Below are 12,326 nucleotides of genomic sequence, written 5' to 3'. Positions count from 1 at the left end.
TTGACCTCAGTCTTTAGTACATGGGGCCCCGTGTCTTTGTAAATAACTCTTCTCTATGAACCCCTTCCCATAATCTCCCAGAGCCCCTTTATGTGAGCTTAAGTAGAGATAGAGGCCAAACTTTTTTTTTCATTGTGGATAGTGTAATGGAGGGTTAGAACCCCTGTCAGGGTTTTTTTTTTGCCACCTGTGTCCCAATGGGGAGATTTCCCTTCACATTCTGTCCCATAGCCAAAACAGGAATTGAGAGGAAATCCCTCCAAAGTGAGAGAATCTGGTTGTCACTAGATCTAGTGTCCCCACTGGAAGATTTCTCCTCTATTTCTGTTCTGGTGACAACCCACAATGTGGGATTTTCTTGCACTTTCACTCTCAGTGATAATGGGAAACAGGACAGATAGAGAGAGTGGTAAATTTGTTTATTGAATTTTTTTTTAAATCCCATTTTTAGTTTATTATGAATAACCTTTTGTTCATTATTTAGATTTTATTCTATTTTTTACTATTTTTACAATGTAATTTACTCTTTATAATGTCATTTGCATGTACTATTACCAATATGTTTATCATCCTACCATGTTAACACCCATTGTCAATATACCCGCTAGGAACATGTATAGATGTCATAATTATCATGAAGCTCCTGTAGAGCCACAACCAGATCCCACCCTGCAATCATGCTGTATGACCACCAAATATCTGCTCTCTACTGTTACATTGATGTCCCAGTGCTGCAAGGTGAACCTTTTACCCCACTAATCTCACACATTTAGTAAATTTAATAATTTAATTTTAATCTTATAACATATATATATATACACCACTATACATTTTTTAATTTCTTAATTCTTTAATTTTTTTATTTTTTTAGCTCTGCTTCCTTTTTTATTCTGTATTCTTATTACCCCCATCAACTTTTTTCACATAGCTTCTTCGATTTTCAACTGTTCAAAAATCTTTTATTAATGTCATTTTTCATTTCATTAATTTTTTTCATTTTTTCATCATTTTTTTCATTTCATCATTTTTCTTTCTTTTTTCTTATTTATTACATCCTCTCTTTTTTCCATTTGGTTTCCTTTACCCCCCCCCCCTCATTTAACATCCATGACTTTACACTATTCACCTGGCAGCAATGGTCAATCACTGGTTAATTGGTTAATTGATCAATTAGACTCGCGTTCCCTATATATTCCCCCCTGTTCATCCACCTCCCCCTGCTTGAAAAAGGAGCGCACTTCCGCCTTCCACGGCCAGCGCATGCTCCGAAACGCGTCGCAGTGCACCCTGGGATCTGACGTCATCACGGCCACGCCGCCGCTGCATTCCAGCATGTGTTCCATCCGGCTCTGAGGGAGGACGTACACGCCGGCCGGCCTCACCGGTTTTCCCCTCCAGCCACCACGCTGTTCCGGCTGAGAGCTGACCTCCCCACATCGCAGTAAGATGACGGCTCTTCACCCGGGTCACCACCCCCCCGGTAACTATTGGTAACCATGGTTACTTCACATGTGAGTGTTTCTACATTCAGACTTGAATAAAAAGACTTATTGCACTTAGAGGCGCTTCTCTCCTTTTCTCATCTACAGAAGTTGCTACAGCTTATTTGGAAGCCTTGCCCTCAGTGCCACACGGAATCCTACGCTCTCCATACAGCAGCCACTAATCCCACCATCACCCCATACTACCATTTCCCAGGACTTTGCAGTGTTTGCGCTGTTACAACCCTTCCTCATTTTTTCTGCAGCCATGGAATTCCCTGCCCTGAAGACATTCCTAAAAAAGGAGCGGGGAGGCTGGTGATATCATCAACCTAAAATGGCCACATGGTTAGACTTGGTCCAGGACATTCTCCAAATATGACCACGGGGCCACATAGGATCAATGATGTCACCAGTATCCCCCCCCCCAGCCACATAAAACTAAATTCAACGGCTGCAGCTGATTGGACCGCTGACAGTTTCTGGCTGATTTTATCTCATCTTTAACCCCTCACCTACAGGACACTTCTACCCCCTTCCTACCTACAGGACACTTCTACCCCCTTCCTGCCTACAGGACACTTCTACCCCCTTCCTGCCTACCGGACACTTCTACCCCCTTCCTACCTACAGGACACTTCTACCCCCTTCCTGCCTACAGGACACTTCTACCCCCTTCCTGCCTGCAGGACACTTCTACCCCCTTCCTGCCTACCGGGCACTTCTACCCCCTTCCTGCCTACAGGACACTTCTACCCCCTTCCTGCCTACAGGACACTTCTACCCCCTTCCTGCCTACAGGACACTTCTACCCCCTTCCTGCCTACCGGGCACTTCTACCCCCTCCCTGCCTACAGGGCACTTCTACCCCCTTCCTGCCTACAGGACACTTCTACCCCCTTCCTGCCTACAGGACACTTCTACCCCCTTCCTGCCTACCGGGCACTTCTACCCACTCCCTGCCTACCGGGCACTTCTACCCCCTCCCTGCCTACAGGACACTTCTACCCCCTTCCTGCCTACAGGACACTTCTACCCCCTTCCTGCCTACAGGGCACTTCTACCCCCTTCCTGCCTACAGGGCACTTCTACCTCCTTCCTGCCTACAGAGCACTTCTACCCCCTTCCTGCCTACGGGACGCTTCTACCCCCTTCCTGCCTACGGGACGCTTCTACCCCCTTCCTGCCTACCGGGCACTTCTACCCCCTTCCTGCCTACAGGACACTTCTACCCCCTTCCTGCCCCTCGGGCACTTCTACCCCCTTCCTGCCTAGAGGGCACTTCTACCCCCTTCCTGCCCCTCGGGCACTTCTACCCCCTTCCTGCCTACAGGACACGTCTACCCCCTTCCTGCCTGCAGGGCACTTCTACCCCCTTCCTGCCCCTCAGGCACTTCTACCCCCTTCCTGCCTACAGGACACTTCTACCCCCTTCCTGCCTACAGGACACTTCTACCCCCTTCCTGCCCCTCGGGCACTTCTACCCCCTTCCTGCCTACAGGGCACTTCTACCCCCTTCCTGCCTACAGGACACTTCTACCCCCTTCCTGCCTACAGGACACTTCTACCCCCTTCCTGCCCCTCGGGCACTTCTACCCCCTTCCTGCCCCTCGGGCACTTCTACCCCCTTCCTGCCTACAGGACACTTCTACCCCCTTCCCCCTTCCTGCCTACCGGACACTTCTACCCCCTTCCTGCCTACCGGACACTTCTACCCCCTTCCTGCCTACCGGGCACTTCTACCCCCTTCCTGCCTACAGGGCACTTCTACCCCCTTCCTGCCTACAGGGCACTTCTACCCCCTTCCTGCCTACCGGGCACTTCTACCCCCTTCCTGCCTACAGGACACTTCTACCCCCTTCCTGCCTACAGGACACTTCTACCCCCTTCCTGCCTACCGGGCACTTCTACCCCCTTCCTGCCTACAGGGCACTTCTACCCCCTTCCTGCCCAGGCCAATTTCCAGCTTTCAGCGCTGTCACACTTTGAATGACAATTGTGCGGTCATGCAACACTGTACCCATATGAAATTTTTATCATTTTTTTGTGACAGATAGAGCTTTATTTTGGCGGTATTTAATCACATCGGGGTTTTTTATTTTTTCTTAAAGAAACCAAAAACCACTGAAAATTTTGAAAAAAAAAGGTTTAGTTTTTGTCATAAAATTTTGCAAATAAGTGATTTTTCTCCTTCACTGATGCGCTAACGAGGCTGCACTGATGGGCACTGATAGGCTACAATGATGGACACTGATAGGTGGCTCTGATGGGCACTGATGAGGAGGCACTGGTAGGTGGCACTGATGGGCATTGACAGGCATCACTGATGGGCACTGAAAGGCAGCACTGATATATGGCACTGAGGCGGCACTGACTGGCACTGATATATATGGCACTGATTGGCACTGTTAGGTGGCACTGACTGGTTCTGTTAGGCGGCACTGACGGGCACCGATAGGCGGCACTGACGGGCACTGATAGGCGGCACTGACGGGCACTGATAGGCGGCACTGACGGGCACTGATAGGCGGCACTGACGGGCACTGATAGGCAGCACTGATAGGTGGCACTGATTGGCAGCACTGATAGGTGGCACTGATTGGCATTGATAGGTGGCACTGACTGGCACTGATAGGTAGCACTGAAAGGCAGCTCAGATGGGCACTGATATATGGCATTGATGTGCACTGGCACATGGCATTGTTCAGCACTGACAGCTGGCACCGATGGACACTGACAGGTGGCACTGATGGGGCCACACTGATCATCAGTGCCCTGATGATCAGTGTACATGTCCCCTCTGAGGGATGCCGATTACCGGCTCTCCTCTCCTCTGTCAGTGTGACAGCTCGTGAGGAGAGAAATGCTGATAACTGGCATTTCCCTTTTTACATGTGATCAGCTGTGATTGGACACAGCTGATCACATGACCAAGCCGACATCTTCGGCTCTGTCCGTGGATCGGTGATCCGCTGTGTCCGAGGGACACAGCGCACCGCCAATCGCCATGCTGCGCGCTCCCTGAGCCGCGCATGTGCGCTGAGAATGGGAGGACGTCATGTGACTCCTCCCAGAACGAGAGAACCACCTTGCTTCCATCATTGGACTATATGGCGAGAGACTCTTCTGCACTCCTCAGTACATATAGAAATGATTGCTGGGCCTTTATGTTACAAAGTATAGACAGATGTTTAGAATGGACTTGGATCATCTTACCGTTCCGCTTCCTGATCAATCGGTGCCTCTCCCTGCACATTCATTATTGCTTCCTGATCAATCGGTGCCTCTCCATGCACATTCAGTGCTGCTTCCTGATCAATCGATGCCTCTCCATGCACATTCATTACTGCTTCCTGATCAATCGGTGCCTCTTCATGCACATTTGGTGCTGCTTCCTGATCAATCGGTGCCGCTCCATGCACATTCATTACTGCTTCCTGATCAATCGGTGCCTCTCCATGCACATTCAGTGCTGCTTCCTGATCAATCGATGCCTCTCCATGCACATTCATTACTGCTTCCTGATCAATCGGTGCCTCTTCATGCACATTCATTACTGCTTCCTGATCAATCGGTGCCTCTCCATGCACATTCGGTGCTGCTTCCTGATCAATCGGTGCCTCTTCATGCACATTCGGTGCTGCTTCCTGATCAATCGGTGCCTCTCCATGCACATACAGTGCTGCTCCCTGCACATTCAGTGTTGCCCCCTCTTCCCCTGATGCTGCCATTTCCTTCTCTCTCCTTTTCTCTGATCACAGCCGGTCTCTGGTTAGTAATGATTGTATTCTCGTCTTCTCCTCTCCCTGGGATAATGTCTGTATACAGGGGAGGGGGTGGAAATGTCGCTCCACCTTACAGAAATATGTGCGATTGCTTTCACTTTCACATCAAGCAGACCTATGTCCAGGGGCGGACTGACCGTCTGGAAACTCGTGCACTGCCCGAGGGCCCGGGGTCAGTAGGAGGCCCCATGAGATGCCCCTGGTACCTTTTTCATAGGATTTTTTGAGTTTGGGCAAGGACACAGGGGCCCCATGATCCCCTATTGCCTGGGGACCCCATGAGTTGTCAGTCCGTCCCTGCCTACGCCTTCATGGTATTTAGAAGAGACGCAGATGTTCCTTTTGTGTCAGAGGAAACCGGACAGTCATGTTTAAATCCATGTCAAAAACTTGTAAAAAGTAAAGTGGACCTGTCAGTAACTGCACCAGACTGTATGAATAATTCCTGATATGTCCCAATGTACAGCGACAGGGTCATTGTTCAGAAAAGCTCCACCTTTTATCACTGAAAATTCATCCTTGATCTCCAGTCAGTGACTTTGCCTAGGCAGAGATGATGTCTTTAGTCTGCTGCAGTCAGGAGGGAGCATTCCCCTAGTCTCCTCTCCCCCACTTGATCAGATTGCAACATTGTAACTTTGTAGAAAATCAAGGTGAGATGCTGCAGCAAGGGGCTGATCTGTGTCAAACATTTGTGAACACAGCCAAGAATTACACAGGCAACAGGATTTCCATGAATGTGTTATCTCTGAGCTTACATCGCAGTCCAGGAAGTGGATGGTGACCCTGGATGATGCCTGAATAAAGATGGTGCCGCCCACCTAGAGAGAAAAGCAGATGGCGATATTGTCAGGGGGAGTTCTGTGAGCTCTGTGAGAGGTTTACCATACCTAGAAGTACTACTGATCGCTCCTATATCCATTGATAACTCAGCATAGTAAACAGTCTACACAGACTCCTCATTCATTCATGTAATGTGCAGCTTAGGCTGCAGAGAAAGGGACTGCCTTCAGTCCCTTTCTTGGTCTCAGAAAAGAGTAATCAGGGGTCTGTTTGACCCCTGATATCTTGCCAAAGCCCCCCCTCAAAAAAAGTACAACATATTTGAAATAAAATTATAAAATAAAACAAACGATTAAAAAAAATATATAAGTAGGAATGCACCAATAATTTGCGGCGCAATTTGCGTCCATACAAAATGAATGGGCGCAAATCACACTGCAAAGAATGACATGCGATTTGAACAGATATGCGGTGCAGTTCCTGCCCAAATTGCATGCAGTTTCCCCCACCGCATCCTATGTGTCATGTCACAGTGATGTCAGCCGGGGTTCACACAGCAGCGGTGCGGGAAACTGCATGAGATTCAGACAAGAATCACACCGCATTTCTGTTCATACCACATGCCATTCTTTGCAGTGTGATTTGCGCTCAGTCATTGTGTATGGATGTAAATTGTACCACAAAGTATCAGTTTCGGGTATCAGGAGTATTTTTACGATCACTCAATACTCAGTATCTGCACTGTTACCAATCCCGGTATTGGTGCATCCCGAATAGTAAGGTCTTGTTCACACACGGCATGCACAGCGTATCCCCCTGCAAGGCTGGGTTTACCTGCACAGGGGTGTACAGGTGTTCCATGCATCCCTGTGCAGGGAGTCCCATTCATGTCATTTGGGATGTAGTGACTGCATGAACACAGCTGTTGCTCCCAATTTGACATCCATGTAGTTCTGGTTCCATGTCCCTGAGCTCATGCTGCCTGCGGTCGGGGTCCTACACCCAAACCCCCACACAGATGTCAGATTGGGAGCAGCGGCTATGTATCCCAATAGACATGAATGGGACTGCCTGCATGGGGATGCATGGAACACATGGGCACCCCCTTGAGGGTATACATGGCCCTCTACCACCATACACATTAGTACGCCCCATGTGAACAAGACCTTCAGAGCAATATAGCAGGGATGTTGTGTTTGTGTGCACTAATGATTTTACTGTATTTGTGGTAAAAAAGCGATTTGATGAACATTTACGTAACTACTGCTGGGCCTAAAAAATCATTAGCACTTTATTTCTACAGGCCATGTGCTTTCAGAAAATACAAGACTCAAACAAATGAGAGGAAGACTCTTTAATCAGAGTAAAGCAAGAAGTCAATGAAACTCCTGGGAGATGGATCTGGTCAGGTAAGTAGCAGAGGGGGTGGTAATCAGTTTCAGCTGCTTTGGTGTTCATGAAATTAACAACAGGTGCACTAGATGGGCAACAATGAGACAACCCCCAAAACAGGAATGATTTTGCAGGTGGAGGCCACTGACATTTTTTCCCTGCTCATCTTTTCTGACTGTTTTTCACTAGTTTTGCATTTGGCTAGGGTCAGTGTCACTACTGGAAGCATGAGGCCATACCTGGACCCTACAGAGGTTGCACAGGCAGTCCAACTCCTCCAGGATAGCACATCAATACGTACCATTGCCAGAAGGTTTGCTGTGTCTCCCAGCACAGTCTCAAGAGCATGGGGGAGGTTCCAGGAGACAGGCAGTTACTCTAGGAGAGCTGGACAGGGTCGTAGAAGGTTCTTAACCCATCAGCAGGACCGGTATCTGCTCCTTTGTGCAAGGAGGACCAGGATGAGCCCTGCCAGAGCCCTACAAAATGACCTCCAGCAGGCCCCTTGTGTGAATGTCTCTGACCAAACAATCAGAAAACAGAATGTGGCCTGAGGGCCCGACGTCCTCTAGTGGGCTCTGTGCTCACTGCCCAGTACCATAGAGCTGGATTGGCATTTGCCATTGAACACAAGAATTGGCAGGTCCACCACTGGCACCCTGTGCTTTTCACAGATGAGAGCAGGTTCCCCCTGAGCACATGTGACAGACATGAAAGGATCTGGAGAAGCCGTGGAGAATGTTCTGCTGCCTGTAACATGGTTCAGCATGACCGTTTTGGTGGGGGGTCAGTGATGGTTTGAGGAGGCATGTCAATGGAGGGACACACAGACCTCTACAGGCTAGACAATGGCACCCTGAGTGCCATTAGGTATCTGGATGAAATCCTTGGATCCATTGTCAGACCCTACACTGATGCAGTGGGTCCTGGGTTCCTCCTGGCGCAGTGGGTCCTGGTTTCCTCCTGGTGCACGACAATGCCCGGCCTCATGTGGTGAGAGTATGCAGACAGTTCCTGGAGGATGAAGGAATTGATACCATAGAATGGCCCTCATGGCCCGCACTCTCGTCTGACCTAAATCCAATAGAACACTTCTGGGACATCATGTTTCGGACCATCTGACACCACCAGGTTGCACCTCAGACTGTCCAGAAGCTCAGTGATGCCCTGGTCAAGATCTGGGAGGAAATCCCCCAGGACACCGGTCTCATTAGGAGAACGCCCCGATGTTGTCAGGCATGCATACAAGCACGTGGGGGGCATACAAACCACTGAGGACCATTCTGAGTTGCTGCATCATTTTTTCACTTTGATTTTCGGGGTGTCTTTGAATTCAGTCCTCTGTAGGTTGATAACTTTCATTTCCATCAAACAATGGGGTGTCCTTATGTTCCTAACACATTACCCCATCCATATCTATATAGAGATCCAGCAGGAGATTTGTCCCCATTGAGATCTGGTGGGTTTTCATAGTCTTCCTTTCATTTTTTTGAGCAGATAAGAGAAAACACTGTTCAACAAATTTTTATTTTTTGCCAGTTTTGGAAACAAAAGGATCCATTTCTTAATGAATTTCACATTCTGAGTTCAAATATAACAATGAAATTTGTCAATTGGCTCTAGTTTTTCTGTAAACGGAAAGTTTTCTACTATAGGCGTAATGACTACATAATGCACAATAATTATATAGATAGATGTCTTTCCACAAATATAAAGCAAGTGATATTGACTACATAACAAAGCCTAAATGGCATAATATATTGCATAGGATTACCAAGAAAAATTATAGCCATAAGCTAAGTTGAATCATTTTAATACTTAGGATTCTCACTAGTTTTGTCTTCAGTTTGTGTCGGTTTTGCTTCTCTTGGCTTTTCTCTTGTATTCGAGGAAAGGGCTATCTCTTACAACTGCACGTCACTACACGCTTCAGGTTCTTCCTCACTTGACTCAACCACGAAGGATTCTGGTGCTTTAGGAATTGGTAGCCCCTCTCCATGAGGAACTGGACGTATTGCCGATGGAATATTTGGATAGTGCACAGATAACTTTTTCTTCTTATTTAGCCCTTTTACAATTGGAGGCACCATACAAAAGTAACAATTACTAACATGATCTGTTGGCTCTCTCCAAATCATTGGCACAGCGAAAGGCATAGATGCCTTTTTTCCATTCAACCATTGCTCCAGTGCCGTCCCACAAGAATTGCAGCATATATGTGGTGCCCAGCTCTTGTCCTGGTCTCCTATCTTGCAGCCAAAATACAAGTTGTAGGCTTTCTTAATCATTCCTGTTATCCTCCTTTTTTGTGAGATAAAAGTTATTTCACCGCAGATATAGCAGAAATTATCTGCTTTATTCACACAAGTTCGAGGCATTACTGAGTAGCCTATATAAGCAGAAAACGAAATGTAAAGACGAACTACAATCAGCTACAGATACTGCAGCTTTTATGCAGTGAAGTGATGCAATTAAAGGCTAATATTGCATCATCTCAGTATACATGCAATTTTCTATTGGTCACCAGTATCAATTGCGCAATATGCAGCTGAAGTTGCATCATAATTTTGAATGGCTTACGTCATTAGATGGATGAATATATCATGGAAACTAGAGCCAATCAACATTTTTTAGGGTCATTTTCATTTTCAGCACCCCAAAATTATGTAAGATTAGCTAATTTTATGCCCAAAACTTTTTACCTGTTGAACAGTGAAATCAAAGGTGGTTTGGGAGTGAAGTCTCTTCCAGTAGAACAGTGCCTGAGTGTTCTTGATTCTTCCTAAATGACCAATTGTTGCTTTCAAATGGAACATTATCACGTCAGACCCCAGCCAGAAAGGTTGGGGGATGCATTTCCAACAGCAGGCTACTCAAGCTCATGAGATGTTCAGCTTACGCAGCATAGTATTAAATGCTCTCAAACTGAGAACAGTGTTCAAAGCCCTTTTGGCATTCACTCCTTTTGTTGGAGTTGTACTGTACCTAGACAGCAGTAGAAGGGTAGAATTCTTAGGCTGCCAGTGGAACTTCCAGTTTTGATCATTTAAATTATACCATTTTGGCTGAAGAGGCTCTGGTATCTGTCTCTCCTACAGTTGAGCATTGAGTCGCCACTGTCTCTGCCTGTAATGATGGATTTGCTCTCTCTTGGCCAGTTTTGCCATCCAACCTCAAGAGACTACATTTGATAGCATGGAAGTTGAGAGGCTGAGGTTACCAAATCAAGGGTGCTCATTGGAGGTAGTGGCTACCTTGTGTCAAGCCAGAGAGGTCTCCATGAACAAGCCTTTATGGGTAAAATATGCAGATATCACAGATCAAAAGCCTGGAGTCCTTTATTACCATGAGGAGCCAAGGTTCCACAGTTCTTACAACTGGGGCTGGACAAAGGCCTAGGTTCAACTGCATTTAGCATTCAAAGTTCAGCCTTGTCCACACCTTCAAGGGTTTAAGGAACCCTTAACGCTTTAGTGGTGCAATATTTGCATGAAGGTAAAGACCTGCCAGGTGACCTTTATTCCCTAAGTGGGATTTCCTTATGGTCTGCAAAGCTCTATCAAGGCCTCATTTCTATCCTACAGAATTGTCTCTGCAATCTAACCCTGAAGACCATATTTCTGGTTGCTATAACCTCTGTGAAAGGGTGTCAGGCTCAGCTAACATTCTACCCTGACAGAATAATCCTAAAATCCCCTGTCCGCTTTTATCCATAAGGTGTCTTTCTCCTTCCACTTTAACCATGAACTACATTTACCATCTTTCTTTGGTGAAGCAGAAGAACCACATTCCCTGGATGTTAGGCTAACTCTGATAGTTTGCTTGGCAGCTACTTTTGCATTCAGGAAATCTGAAATCTGTGCCTGGTCCTTAAGGCAGGGTCAGTCAGCGTCAACATGTACAGTCGTCTTCTAGATTAAGACAATTAAAAGAGCCTACTATTCACACGACCTTTCTATTCCGTAAGAGTTAAGAGCACATTCTGCCGGGGCAGTGCCAGTTCCATGGACAGCACAATGCTGAGTATCTCCTGAGGCAAGTCAGCAATATGGTCCTCCCAGAACACCTTCATTGCGCTTTATTAGGTGAATCCAGCTCAGCTTACGACAGTAAAATTTGGAAAATGTGTTGTGCAGGAGCATACTTGCGCTACTGACCATTACAAATTTTTTTCATGTGCCCTCCCGTATGGTGAGTTAGTTCCCATTGTATGCTGCCATGATGCTCCAGGAAGATGGAAAATTGTATACTTACTGTGACTGGAGTAACTTTGGGGGGGCATGGAACACAGCTGTCTCAGCTTCCCATATCCCTCTTATGTGTAAGTCACCCTGTGTCTCTTAGGTGTCCGTGGATCTGTGTTCAGACAGGGAAGCGGGAGTCTAACGGAAATACCCTAGTGCAGTCAGGGTCCGGTTCCGTTACACTTAGCTTTCCGTAATTTTACTTTCCTGATGTAACTTCATGGCAGCATACATATTCCCACCCAAATGGTTAGTTACAGGGAATGCTGCGAGCCGGTTGTGTCTTCAATTTATAGTTAATCAGTCCTATCAGGCTGCGGGATGGGGCCACAACCCATTGTATGCTGCCATGAAGATGCACCAGGAAAGGAAAATTATGGAAAGGTAAGTATACAATTTTCTGTTATTTCTATATGTGTATTTATTGTATTGTCAGTTTAGGTGTGGTATTATTTATATCCTGAAGAAGCCTAATAATCTCAGCTTCCTGCACTAACATTTTAGTTTCACTTTCACTATTACTCAGTTAGCTAAATATTAGATAATAAGGTTCCAGCACAATTTCCTGTTATATTTTTTTAAGTATGGGGCTTAGAGAATAAAATTGTTGCAAGTTTTTATGTCACACAGTATTTGCGCAA

Source organism: Staurois parvus, unplaced genomic scaffold, assembly GCF_062004578.1.
Source record: "Staurois parvus isolate SC_StPar_1 unplaced genomic scaffold, SC_StPar_1.0 ptg000254l, whole genome shotgun sequence".
In the NCBI taxonomy this organism is placed as follows: Eukaryota; Metazoa; Chordata; class Amphibia; order Anura; family Ranidae; genus Staurois; species Staurois parvus.
This window is presented reverse-complemented; position numbering follows the sequence as displayed.